Source organism: Prionailurus viverrinus, chromosome B4 (assembly GCF_022837055.1).
Source record: "Prionailurus viverrinus isolate Anna chromosome B4, UM_Priviv_1.0, whole genome shotgun sequence".
Classification (NCBI taxonomy): Eukaryota; Metazoa; Chordata; class Mammalia; order Carnivora; family Felidae; genus Prionailurus; species Prionailurus viverrinus.
This window is the reverse complement of record NC_062567.1, coordinates 102,609,177-102,623,806: the sequence shown is the minus strand read 5'-3', so window position 1 is coordinate 102,623,806 and position 14,630 is coordinate 102,609,177. Positions and strand designations below refer to the sequence as shown.

General features: G+C 39.2%; 1 protein-coding gene and 1 pseudogene across 7 annotated transcripts in view; one reads left to right on the top strand and one right to left on the bottom strand.

Annotated features, from left to right (window-relative positions):
* METTL25 (methyltransferase like 25) overlaps positions 1-14,630 on the bottom strand; it is a 168,481-nt gene that overhangs the window by 48,308 nt on the left and 105,543 nt on the right. The gene's annotated exons all lie outside the window — the stretch shown is intronic.
* LOC125169802 (60S ribosomal protein L6-like) lies at positions 10,393-13,633 on the top strand (annotated as a pseudogene).

The following is a 14,630-nucleotide window of genomic DNA, read 5'->3' as shown; positions in this document are numbered from 1 at the left end:
AAAAAAGCAAACTACTTAATCATAATTCTGATAATGCATCCCTATAGAGATGAACTACTGTAGGCATAGGGATGTAAACAGGGGAATATAGTTTTTTTTTTTTTTAGAGGGTAAATATTTTTTTTTCAATATATGAAATTTACTGTCAAATTGGTTTCCATACAACACCCAGTGCTCATCCCGAAAGGTGCCCTCCTCAATACCCATCACCCACCCTCCCCTCCATTCCACCCCCCATCAACCCTCAGTTTGTTCTCAGTTTTTAACAGTCTCTTATGCTTTAGCTCTCTCCCACTCTAACCTCTTTTTTTTTTTTTCCTTCCCCTCCCCCATGGGTTTCTGTTAAGTTTCTCAAGATCCACATAAGAGTGAAACCATATGGTATCTGTCTTTCTCTGTATGGCTAATTTCACTTAGCATCACACTCTCCAGTTCCATCCACGTTGCTACAAAAGGCCATATTTCATTCTTTCTCATTGCCATGTAGTATTCCATTGTGTATATAAACCACAATTTCTTTATCCATTCATCAGTTGATGGACATTTAGACTCTTTCCACAATTTGGCTATTGTTGAGAGTGCTGCTATAAACATTAGGGTACAAGTGCCCCTATGCATCAGTACTCCTGTATCCCATGGGTAAATTCCTAGCAGTGCTATTGCTGGGTCATAGGGTAGATCTATTTTTAATTTTCTGAGGAACCTCCACACTGCTTTCCAGAGCGGCTGCACCGATTTGCATTCCCACCAACAGTGCAAGAGGGTTCCCGTTTCTCCACATCCTCTCCAGCATCTATAGTCTCCTGATTTGTTCATTTTGGCCACTCTGACTGGCGTGAGGTGATATCTGAGTGTGGTTTTGATTTGTATTTCCCTGATAAGGAGTGACATTGAACATCTTTTCATGTGCCTGTTGGCCATCCGGATGTCTTCTTTAGAGAAGTGTCTATTCATGTTTTCTGCCAATTTCTTCACTGGGTTATTTGTTTTTCGGGTGTGGACTTTGGTGAGCTCTTTATAGATTTTGGATACTAGCCCTTTGTCCGATATGTCATTTGCAAATATCTTTTCCCATTCCGTTGGTTGCCTTTTAGTTTTGTTGGTTGTTTCCTTTGCTGTGCAGAAGCTTTTTATCTTCATAAGGTCCCAGTAATTCATTTTTGCTTTTAATTCCCTTGCCTTTGGGAATGTGTCGAGTAAGAGATTGCTACGGCTGAGGTCAGAAAGGTCTTTTCCTGCTTTCTCCTCTAGGGTTTTGATGGTTTCCTGTCTCACATTCAGGTCCTTTATCCATTTTGAATTTATTTTTGTGAATGGTGTGAGAAAGTGGTCTAGTTTCAACCTTCTGCATGTTGCTGTCCAGTTCTCCCAGCACCATTTGTTAAAGAGGCTGTCTTTTTTCCATTGGGTGTTCTTTCTCGCTTTGTAAAAGATTAGTTGGCCATACATTTGTGGGTCTAGTTCTGGGGTTTCTATTCTATTCCATTGGTCTATGTGTCTGTTTTGGTGCCAATACCATGCTGTCTTGATGATGACAGCTTTGTAGTAGAGGCTAAAGTCTGGGATTGTGATGCCTCCTGCTTTGGTCTTCTTCTCCAAAATTACTTTGGCTATTCGGGGCCTTTTGTGGTTCCATATGAATTTTAGGATTGCTTGTTCTAGTTTCGAGAAGAATGCTGGTGCAATTTTGATTGGGATTGCATTGAATGTGTAGATAGCTTTGGGTAGTATTGACATTTTGACAATATTTATTTTTCCAAACCATGAGCAGGGAATGTCTTTCCATTTCTTTATATCTTCTTCAACTACCTTCATAAGCTTTCTATAATTTTCAGCATACAGATCTTTTACATCTTTGGTTAGATTTATTCCTAGGTATTTTATGCTTCTTGGTGCAATTGTGAATGGGATCAGTTTCTTTATTTGTCTTTCTGTTGCTTCATTGTTAGTTTATAAGAATGCAACTGATTTCTGTACATTGATTTTGTATCCTGCAACTTTGCTGAATTCCTGTATCAGTTCTAGCAGACTTTTGGTGGAGTCTATCGGATTTTCCATGTATAATATCATGTCATCTGCAAAAAGCGAAAGTTTGACTTCATCTTTGCCAATTTTGGTGCCTTTGATTTCCTTTTGTTGTCTGATTGCTGATGCTAGAACTTGCAGCACTATGTTAAACAACAGCGGTGAGAGTGGGCATCCCTGTCGTGTTCCTGATCTCAGGGAAAAAGCTCTCAGTTTTTCCCCATTGGGGATGATGTTAGCTGTGGGCTTTTCATAAATGGCTTTGATGATGTTTAAGTATGTTCCTTCTATCCCGACTTTCTCAAGGGTTTTTATTAAGAAAGGGTGCTGGATTTTGTCAAAGGCCTTTTCTGCATTGATTGACAGGATCATATGGTTCTTATCTTTTCTTTTATTAATGTGATGTATCACGTTGATTGATTTGCGAATGTTGAACCAGCCCTGCATCCCAGGAATGAATCCCACTTGATCATGGTGAATAATTCTTTTTATATGCCATTGAATTCGATTTGCTAGTATCTTATTGAGAATTTTTGCATCCATATTCATCAGGGATATTGGCCTGTAGTTCTCTTTTATTACTGGGTCTCTGTCTGGTTTGGGAATGAAAGTAATACTGGCTTCATCGAATGAGTCTGGAAGTTTTCCTTCCCTTTCTATTTCTTGGAATAGCTTGAGAAGGATAGGTATTATTTCTGCTTTAAACGTCTGGCAGAACTCCCCTGGGAAGCCATCTGGTCCTGGACTCTTATTTGTTGGGAGATTTTTGATAACCGATTCAATTTCTTCACTGGTTATGGGTCTGTTCAAGCTTTCTATTTCCTCCTGATTGAGTTTTGGAAGAGTGTGGGTGTTTAGGAATTTGTCCATTTCTTTCAGGTTGTCCAATTTGTTGGCATATAATTTTTCATAGTATTCCCTGATAATTGTTTGTATCTCTGAGGGATTGGTTGTAATAATTCCATTTTCATTCATGATTTTATCTATTTGGGTCATCTCCCTTTTCTTTTTGAGAAGCCTGGCTAGAGGTTTGTCAATTTTGTTTATTTTTTAAAAAAAAACAACTCTTGGTTTCGTTGATCTGCTCTACCGTTTTTTTAGATTCCAGATTGTTTATTTCTGCTCTGATCTTTATTATTTCTCTTCTTCTGCTGGGTTTAGGCTGCCTTTGCTGTTCTGCTTCTAGTTCCTTTAGGTTAGATTTTGCTGTTAGATTTTGTATTTGGGATTTTTCTTGTTTCTTGAGATAGGCCTGGATTGCGATGTATTTTCCTCTCAGGACTGCCTTGGCTGCATCCCAAAGCATCTGGATTGTTGTATTTTCATTTTCGTTTGTTTCCATATATTTTTTAATTTCTTCTCTAATTGCCTGGTTGACCCACTCATTCTTTAGTAGGGTGTTCTTTAACCTCCATGCTTTTGGAGGTTTTCCAGACTTTTTTCTGTGGTTGATTTCAAGCTTCATAGCATTGGGGTCTGAAAGTATGCATGGCATAATTTCAATTCTTGTAAACTTATGAAGGGCTGTTTTGTGACCCAGTATATGATCTATCTTGGAGAATGTTCCATGTGCACTCGAGAAGAAAGTATATTCTGACGCTTTGGGATGCAGAGTTCTAAATATATCTGTCAAGTCCATCGGATCCAATGTATCATTCAGGGCCCTTGTTTCTTTATTGACCGCGTGTCTAGATGATCTATCCATTTCTGTAAGTGGAGTGTTAAAGTCCCCTGCAATTACCACATTCTTATCAATAAGGTTGCTTATGTTTATGAGTAATTGTTTTATATATTTGGGGGCTCTGGTATTCGGCGCATAGACATTTATAATTGTTAGCTCTTCCTGATGGATAGACCCTGTAATTATTATATAATGCCCTTCTTCATCTCTTGTTACAGCCTTTAATTTAAAGTCTAGTTTGTCTGATATAAGTATGGCTACTCCACCTTTCTTTTGGCTTCCATAGCATGATAAATAGTTCTTCATCTCCTCACTCTCAATCTAAAGGTGTCCTCAGATCTAAAATGAGTCTCTTGTAGACAGCAAATAGATGGGTCTTGTTTTTTTATCCATTCTGATACCCTCTGTCTTTTTGTTGGCGCATTTAATCCAGTTACATTCAGTGTTATCATAGAAAGATACGGGTTTAGAGTCATTGTGATGTCTGTATGTTTTATGCTTGTAGTGATGTCTCTGGTACTTTGTCTCACAGGGTCCCCCTTAGGATCTCTTGTAGGGCTGGTTTAGTGGTGACAAATTCCTTCAGTTTTTGTTTGTTTGGGAAGACCTTTATCTCTCCTTCTATTCTAAATGACAGACTTGCTGGATAAAGGATTCTCGGCTGCATATTTTTTCTGTTTAGCACACTGAAGACATCGTGCCAATCTTTTCTGGCCTGCCACGTTTCAAAAGAGAGATCAGTCACGAGTCTTATAGGTCTCCCTTTATATGTGAGGGCACGTTTACCCCTTGCTGCTTTCAGAATTTTCTCTTTATCCTTGTATTTTGCCAGTTTCACTATGATATGTCTTGCAGAAGATCGATTCAAGTTACGTCTGAAGGGAGTTCTCTGTGCCTCTTGGATTTCAATGCCTTTTTCCTTCCCCAGTTCAGGGAAGTTCTCAGCTATAATTTCTTCAAGTACCCCTTCAGCACCTTTCCCTCTCTCTTCCTCCTCTGGGATACCAACTATGTGTATATTATTTCTTTTTAGTGTATCACTTAGTTCTCTAATTTTCCCCTCATGCTCCTGGATTTTTTTATCTCTCTTTTTCTCAGCTTCCTCTTTTTCCATAACTTTAACTTCTAGTTCACCTATTCTCTCCTCTGCCTCTTCAAGCCGAGCCGTCGGTGTTTCCATTTTGTTTTGTATTTCGTTTAAAGCGTTTTTCAGCTCCTCGTGACTGTTCCTTAGTCCCTTGATCTCTGTAGCAAGAGTTTCTCTGCTGTCCTCTATACTGTTTTCAAGCCCAGTGATTAACACTATGACTATTATTCTAAATTCACTTTCTGTTATATTATTTAAATCCTTTTTGATCAGTTCATTAACTGTTGTTATTTCCTGGAGATTCTTCTGAGGGGAATTCTTCCGTTTGGTCATTTTGGATAGTTCCTGGCGTGGTGAGGACCTGCAGGGCACTTCCCCTGTGCTGTGGTGTATAACTGGAGTTGGTGGGCAGGGCCGTAGTCAGACCTGATGTCTGCCCCCAGCCCACCGCTGGGGCCACAGTCAGACTGGTGTGTGCCTTCTCTTCCCCTCTCCTAGGGGTGGGATTCACTGTGGGGTGGCGTGGCCTGTCTGGGCTACTTGCACACTGCCAGGCTTGTGGTGCTGGGGATCTGGCATATTAGCTGGGGTGGGAAGGCAAGGTGCACGGGGGCAGGAGGGGCAGGCTTAGCTCGCTTCTCCTTCGGTGATCCACTTCAGGAGGGGCCCTGTGGCAGCGGGAGGGAGTCAGATCCGCTGCCGGAGGTTTGGCTCCGCAGAAGCACAGAGTTGGGTGTTTGCGCAGAGCGAGCAAGTTCCCTGGCAGGAACTGGTTCCCTTTGGGATTTTGGCTGGGGGATGGGCGATGGAGATGGCGCTGGCAAGCGCCTTTGTTCCCCGCCAAACAGAGCTCTGTCGTCCGGGGGCTCAACAACTCTCCCTCCCTTTGTCCTCCAGCCTTCCCGCTTTCCGAGCAGAGCTATTAACTTATGACCTCCCAGACGCTAAGTCGCGCTTGCTGTGGGAACACAGTCCATCTGGCCCCTCCGCTTTTGCCAGTCAGACTCGGGGGCTCTGCTTGGCCGGCAGGCTGCCCCTCCGCCCCGGCTCCCTCCCGCCAGTCCCTGGAGCGCGCACCGCCTCGCCGCCCTTCCTACCCTCTTTCGTGGGCCTCATCTGCGCTTGGCTCCGGCGACTCCGTTCTGCTAATCCTCTGGCGGTTTTCTGGGTTATTTAGGCAGGTGTAGGTGGAATCTAAGTGATCAGCAGGACGCGCGGTGAGTCCAGCGTCCTCCTATGCCTCCATCTTCCTCATCACCGGGAATATAGTTCTTTAATGATTTATGACAACATGTATGGATCTAGAGTGTATTACACTAAGTGAAATAAGTCAGACTGAAAAAGAAAAATACCATGTGATTTACCCATATGTGGAATCTAAAAAAACAATTGAATAAATACACAAGATGCAGAATCAGACCTATAAAATATAGAGAACTGATGGCTGCCAGAGGGGATGGGGGGATGGGCAAAACAGGTAAAGAGAAGTGGGAGATACAGGCTTCCAGTTACGGCATGAAGTCCCTGGAATAGGGGCGCCTGGGTAGCTCAGTTGGTTAAGTGTCCAACTCTTGATCTTGGCTCAGGTCATGGTCTCATGGTTTGTGAGTTTGAGTTCCACATCAGGCTCTGCACTAATAGTGCTGAGCCTGTTTGGATTCTCTCCCTCTCTCTCCGCCCCCCCTGCTCGTGAACTCTCTCTCTCTCTCTCTCTCTCTCTCTCTCTCTCTCTCTCTCTCTCTCCTCCCTCAAAAAAAAAAGGTAAACTTAAAATAGAAATAAATTAAAAAAAAGAAGTCACTGGAATAAAAGGCACAGTATAAGGAATGTAGTCAATGATGACAAGTGGCAGGTACACCTGTAGTGAACATAGCACAATGTATAAAGAAGTTGAATCACTATGTTGTACATTTGAGAGTGAGATCACATTGTGTGTCAATGAGACTCAAATAAAAAATAACAAAACAAGAGATGGGGCTGGGGAATCTAGAATTTGCATGGATAGTGTGTGCAATAAAAGTAAGGAGTGGTTTCCTCTCTCATATTTAGGTCTTTCAAAACCTTCTAAATCCTACAGGAGAAAAAAGGCAGCAATCTCTTTGATCTCAGTCACAGCAACTTCTTACTTGACATGTCTCTGAAGGCAAGGGAAACAAAAGTAAAAATGCACTTTTGGGACCTCATCAAGATAAAAAGCTTCTGCACAGCCAAGGAAACAATCAACAAAACTAAAAGGCAACCGACAGAATGGGAGAAGATATTTGAAAATGATATATCAGATAAAGGGTTAGTATCCAAAATCTATAAAGAAAGAACTTTATACCCAAACTCAATACCCCAAAAAACAGACAATCCAGTGAAGAAATGGGCAGAAGACATGAAAAGACACTTTTCCAGAAAGATATCCAGATGCCAACACACACATGAAAAGATGCTCAATATCCCTCATCATTAGGGAAATACAAATCAAAATCACAATGAGATACCACCTCACACCAGTCAGAATGGCTAAAATTAATAACTCAGGAAACAACAGATGTTGGCGATGATGTGGAGAAAGGGGAACCCTATTGCACTGTTGGTGGGAATGCAAACTGGTGAAGCCACTCTGGAAAACAGTGTGGAGGTTCCTCAAAAAATTAAAAATAGAACTACCATACGATGCAGCAATAGCACTACTAGGAATTTATCCAAAGGATACAAAAATGCGGATTCAAAGGGGCACATGTACCTCAATGTTTATAACAGCACTATCAACAATAGCTAAGGTATGGAAAGAGTCTAAATGTCCATCAACTGATGAATGGATAAAGAAGTTGTGGTATATATATATATATATATATATATATATATATATATAATGGAATAATACTCAGTGATGAAAAATGAAATCTTGACATTTGCAAAAACATGGGTGGAACTGGAGGGTATTATGCTATGCAAAATAAGTGAGTCAGAGAAAGATATCACATGATTTCACTCATATGTGGAATTTGAGAAACAACAGATGATCACAGGGGAAGGGAAGGAAAAATACGATAAAAACAGAGAGGGAAGCAAACCATAAGAGACTTAAATACACAAAACTGAGGACTGATGGGGGTGGAGGGTGGGGTAAGTAGGTGATGGGCATTAAGGAGGGCACTTGTTGGGATGAACAGTGGGTGTTATATGTAAGCGATGAAATCACTCATTGGGTTCTACTCCTAAAGCCAAGACAATACTGTATCTTAACTATCTTGAGAATAAAAATAATAATAAAATACAATAAAATGAAATAAAATAAAATAAAATAAAATAAAATAAAATAAAATAAAAAGGAGGGAGTGGGTTTAGTAGACAGTCATTTGCTGTTACTGAGGCAAGACCAAGAAATCATGGGACATTCATGAGATACTACAGGTAATTCAAGTGCAGCTGTTGGGGGATTCAAAATCACATTCTGAAGTGATGAGGCTTAACTCAGATAAAATTAGAAGGCATAATAGGTAAGGGTTGGGGTTTTATCATTAAGAATTAGAACATTCTTAAACCCAAAAAACATAATAGACAAGTAGCATGATCTCTCGCTCATGGGCAGGAAAAAAAAAACCCAAAACATTAAACACTGAACAAAGGGGAAAACTAGAAATTTGAAGCCTGAAGATGAAGCTGTGTTGGAAGATAGTGATGACATCAGGGCACCAGGGGCAAAGGCAAGGATTTGAGTAGTGTTCTGGACAAATCCTTCCTTTTGGTTTTATTTGCTGCCATTAGGCTTGTGAGGTCCCATAACATGTCAGGATTCACATTTGGAAAAAGCTTATGCACTTTCTGATTTCTAAACAGGACTCTTTAAAGCTCCCCAAACTCATTAGTGCTTACCTGACTGCATGAAAGGAACCACTCATGTGCCTATAAGCAGGGCCAAAATTTTCCCAAGGAGGCAGTATTTGAGCTGCTCAAGCACTTGAACAAAGTACTCAGTTAAAGCCCTAGAATCCTGTCACATACAACATCAATGTATACTGCTAGATATAATACACAGACAAATGACATTCTTGCAAGGAAATGAATTCTTCAGGACTCTTAGGTCCTGGTATGAGAGATAAGCACTACTGAGTTTCTGGAAAGAGGAATAATTTACAACATAGTTCCCAGAAAAGTGATCTTCAAATCACTATCCTATGATTTTTCTTTTTCTCCCAAAGTGCACTGAAATTTTGGAATAACCTTCCAATTAATTTTGTTCTGAGCTTTTCTCTTCTTTCCTTCCTTCCTTATTATTATTATTATTATTATTATTATTATTATTATTATTTTAAAAAGCCACAGTTTACTAAATAAAATGAGCATGCATGAACTGGAAGAACTTGTCATATAAAATGATTATACAACAAACTTTACTCTGTGGTAAATTTGACTACTGACAATTCTATATAAACAAATAGTAAAGAGATGGTCTACCATGACACTTAAGAAAAGTATTATTAAAATGGGATCCTTCACACCTATTTTCCAATAGGAAAAAAATCAAGTTCATTAAGGTATGAATTCTAACGTAGAGCACTTTTCTACAAAGAAGCATTAGAAAAGATGATCTGAATATAAACTATACTGATATTTTACGTGCTTACTGTACTGTTTTCCTAAAATGTAGAATTATAATTATAAAATGTGAACAATGATTAATATTTTATGCAAGGCAAGAGGATGGATTGATTGGTAAGTGAGGAATCTGCCCAAATGTGGCTTTTGACAGCTGGCGGCTGGCAGCTTTGGCAGGCGAGTCACAGTCAGCAGGGTCAAGGTTAGTGGCAGCACAAAATACACTTGTATGAGACTGATAGGCAGGCCTAGGCTGGGCCACAGCATCTCTGAGGACAGCATCTGGTAAAGTCCTCTAAAAAGACCTGAAACAATTTCTGTCCTTTCCCAGAAGAAGTTTATCTTCTCTAATTGGCTCCTACCCTTCTCAGTATTAATACAGGCTGTATTTTTAGTTCTCCAAAACCTTTTGTTGTATTTACTTTGTGTAAGGTTCATTTCCTTTGGGTTTGGTGGATTTGGGTTTCCAATTTTTTTTTTAATTAAAGCTGCAGAAAGTGCAACAAACATCTATATACCTATTACTTACATTCACTAATCATTACTATTTTGCCATATTCGTTTTAACCATCCATTTATTATTATTATTATTATTATTATTATTATTATTGCTGATCCATTTGAAAGTAAATTACAGATGTCATGACCCTTCACCCCTAAATGCTTCAGCAAGTAGATCCTAGGAATAAGATATGCTCTTACATACCTAGAATAATCAAATTCATTAATTTAACATTGATCCAATATTGTTGTCTATTACATATTCTATATTAAAATTTTACCATTTGTCCTAATAATCCTTTTATGGACTCTCCTACCACTCCACCTTTTTAAGAATCCCATCTGGGATAGGACATTGTATCTCTACTCCCGTTTAATCTGGAACAGTTCCTCAAGTCTTGTCTTTTATGAAATTGATATATATAGTTTTTAATTGGAGAATAATTGACATACAATATGGTATTAGTTTCAGGTGTACAACATACTAATTTAACATTTATACACATTAAAAATGGTTACCACAGTAAGTCCAGTTACCATCTGTCACCATACAAAGCTGTTATAGTTGCACCTCTTAATTTCCTTCAACTAGTTTGTGCATCCCCTGCTCCCTTTCCCTCTGGCAACTGCCAATTTGTTTTCTGTATCTCTGAATCTGTTTCTGTTTTTGTTTTCTTTGTTTTTTAGATTCCACATATAAGTGAAATCATAAGGTATTTATCTTTCTCTGTTTGACTTATTTTACTTAATACTCTCTAGATCATTCATGTTGTAAATGGCAAGATTTCATTCTCTTTTATGGCTGAATGATACACACACACACACACACACACACACACACACACACCATATCTTCTGTATCCATTCATCTCTTTATGGACATTTAGGTTATTTTTACATCTTGGCTACTATAAATAATGCTATGAGGAACAGCGGTGTGTACATCTTTTTGAATTCATGTTTTTGTTTTTTCTTTTCCCAGATAAATACCTAGCAGTGGAACTGCTGGATTGTATGCTAGTTCTATTTTTAATTTTTTGAGTAAACTCCATATTGTTTTCCAGAGTGTCTGCACCAGTTTACATTCCTAACAACAGTGCATGAGGCTTCCCTTTTCTACACCTCCTCACCAATACTTTTTATTTCTTGTGTTTTTGATATTACTTATTTTGACAGGTATGAGGTGATATTTCCTTGTGGTTTTAGTTTGTATTTCCCTGATGGTTAGTGACATCGAGCATCATTTTATGTGACTTTTGGCCATCAGTATGTTTTCTTTGAAAAAAATCTGTTCAGGCCCTCTGCCCATTTTTTAATCAGTTTTTTTTTTTGATATTGAGTTGTATGAGTTCTTTATATATTTTGGATGTTAACTCCTTACTAGATATATCATTTGTGAGTATCTTTTCCCATTCAGTAGGGTGCCTTTTCCTTGATGGTTCATGGTTTCCTTTACTATCTGATACGGACATATTTTGAAAAGTCTAGTTGTCTGAGTGTTTTCTCATGAGTAGATTCAAGTTATTCATTTCTGGTAGGGAATATTACATAAGTGATGCTGTATCCTTTCCAATGCATCGCCTGATGAGTTGGACAATGTCAGTTTGTTCATTATTGGTGATGCTAACTTTGAAGGTTTATCTACTTTTTGAAATGAATAAAAAATCTGTGGGAGGTAATGTGAGTCTGTGTAAATATCCTGTTCCCCCATAAACATTTTACCCAATGGCTTTAATGCTTTGATGATTCTCCTGTGAATCAATTATTACCATGGTGGTTGCAAAAAGCAGCCAGGATTTACTTATGGGCATAATGCATATGTCAAAGCAGTTCAATATCACTTAGAGACATATTACAACATGGAAGAGCTCATGAGCTCCCTACATTTGTTGTTGGCTTTCCTATGGAACAATTCCTGTCCTCTCACCTGTATTTAAACCACCTGGTGATTATTCTTATCTTGGATTAATCCCTGATTTAACACCCAAAAAATAAGTTTACCTGGCCTCTCCACATGTGCTCACTCCTATAGCCTCATCTCTCACTTCTGCCTCTCCTGCTTGCTTTGTGCTCCAGCACTGCTGAGTTCAGAATCAGGTTTCTCACATCTGTGTATTTTTGAAGAAGCATACCCACCCCTGCATACCTACAATTAATTCATTGCTCCCTACCTTCACACCTTGTCTGCTTGATGAACTCCTCTGCATCCTTTAAGACCAAGCTAAGGTACCACATGTTGTTCGTGAAATCTACACAGGCAGAATGAGTCACTCCTTTCTCTATGCCTCCACACTAGTTTATACATGTGTCTATTGTTGTAGGTTCATGCTATATTGTAATTGTTTTCTTTTTTTTAATGTTTATTTTTGAAACAGTGTAAGTGGGGGAAGGGCAGAGAGGGGGGACAGAGGATCCCAAGAGGTCTCTGAGCTGACAGCAGTGAGCCCAATGTGGGGCTTGAACTCACAAACCATGAGATCATGACCTGAGTTGAAGTTGGAGGCTCAACTGACAGAGCCACCCAATTGCCCCATAATTATTTTCTTTTTAAAAGGGTTATATTTTAATTATCTTTGTAGCCCCAGAGTTTACACTGTTTTTGACACATTGGAGATTTTTCAAAATAAATGGTTTTTGATGAATAACTAAATGACTTTGGTCTCAAAAGTTTTCCTTTTGCTGACCCACTGTGGAAACATATCTAAGAATATTTTTCTAAATTATCCTTTATTGCCCTTTGCCATCTTAGAGGGGCACCTGGGTGACTCAGCTGGTTAAATGTCTGACTCTTGATTTAGGTTTAGGTCATGATCTCACAGTTCATGGGTTCAAGCCCTGCGATGGGCTCTGTGCTGACAGCTCAGGGCCTGGAGCCTGCTTCAGATTCTCTCTCTCTCTCTCTCTCTCTCTCTGTCTGAGCCTCCCCCACTCGCAGTCTGTATCTCTCTCTCTCAAAAATAAAAATTAAAAAAATTAAAAAAAAAAAGAAGGGTAGCCTCAAGGCTAAAATGCCAAAGAAGGGGAAGCCCCACCAAAACCCTGCCCTGGTCAGAGGAATTGGCAGATATTCTTGATCGGCTATGTATTCCAGAAAGGCCATGTATAAGAGGAAGTATTCAGCACTAAATCCAAGGTTGAGAAGAAAAAGGAGAAGACTCTTCCTACTGTCAGAAAACTAGTTGGTGGTGACAAGAATGGTAGTACCCAAGTAGTTAAATGTTGTAAAATGCCTAGGTATTATCCTACAGAAGATGTGCCTTGAAAGCTGTTGAGCCACGGCAAAAAAATCTTTCAGGTAGCTAGTGAGAAAACTGCGAGGTAGCATCACTCATTTTGATCATCCTCACTGGGTACCACACAGGCAAGAGGGTAGTTTTCGTTAAGCAAATGAGCAGTGGTTTGCCACTTGTGACTTGACCTCTGGCCCTCCATCGAGTTCCTCTGCATAGAACACACCTGACATTTGTCATCGCCACCTCCACCAAAACTGATACCAGCAGTATGAAAACCCAAAACATCTCACTGATGTTTACGTCTAGAAGAAGAAGCTGTGTAAACTCAGACACCAGGAAGGTGAGATCTTCAACACAGAGAAGGAGAAATATGAGATTACACAGCAGTGCAAGGTTGATCAGAAAGCTGTGGACTTGCAAAGTCTGCCAAAAATCAAAGCTGTTCCTCAGCTTCAGGGCTATCTCCACTCTGTGTTTTCTCCCAGGAATGGAGTTTGTCCTTACACATTGCTGTTCTAAATTTCTCAAAAAGAACTTAATAATTTATCCATTAAAAAATACACAAATTATCCTTTATTTACTTCCATTAAGGTTCTAGCTTAGTAGTTTTCAACTCTGCCCATTCAACACTACACCATCCCCATCAAATCATCAGTTTTTATTGTCTTTTTTTTCCACTTTTCAGTATCTGAAATTAACTTCATTTATTTTTGTACTCATTATATAACACACAAACTCTAGAACATAAGCTCCTTTTATTTCTCTCTTCTCATAAACAAATACTCCAGTTTATTCCTTGTCTAGCAAATGATATCAGTACTGATGCTTTTGAAATCCAAAAGATATAGTGTGTGTGTGCAATTGTGCATTTGTGTGCATGCGATATAAGCTGGGGGAGAGAGACAGGAAGGCAGAAAAGTAATGTCAATTGACAAAAGAAGGCAAAATGCTATGGACCATGAAGAAATCGAGAAAACTTAAAGACAATTTTGAGGGGTGTCTGGGTGGCTCAGTCGGTTAAGTGTCGACTTCAGCTTAGATCGTGGTCTTGCGATTTGTGAGTATGAGTCCTGTGTTAGACTCTGTACTGATAGCTCGGAGCCTGGAGCCTGCTTTGGATTCTGTGTCTCCTCTCTCTCTGCCCCTCCCCACCCCCTCTTTCTTTCTCTCTTTCTCTCTCTCTCTCTCAAAAATAAATAAACATTAAAAAAAAAGACAATTTTGAAATTTTCTGAAATTTGGTGAGACGCCCAAGTTTGGTACAGAAGATAAAGTTTGAGAATACCAAATCTTTTTAAGATTTAGGTAAAGCTAATCATTAGGATGTTAATATTTTAGACAGTTTTAAAGTCCTATTAAAATACTTCTTTTATAAAGAAGTAATTGAACGCTACAAGAAATTTACTGTAATGTTTCATTCTAAGAAATTCATTAATTATAAACAGTAGACTTACTGTAGCTGATGTTCTGCCACAATTTACGGTTTTGAGTAGTTACAGAGTTAGGCTTAACTTTA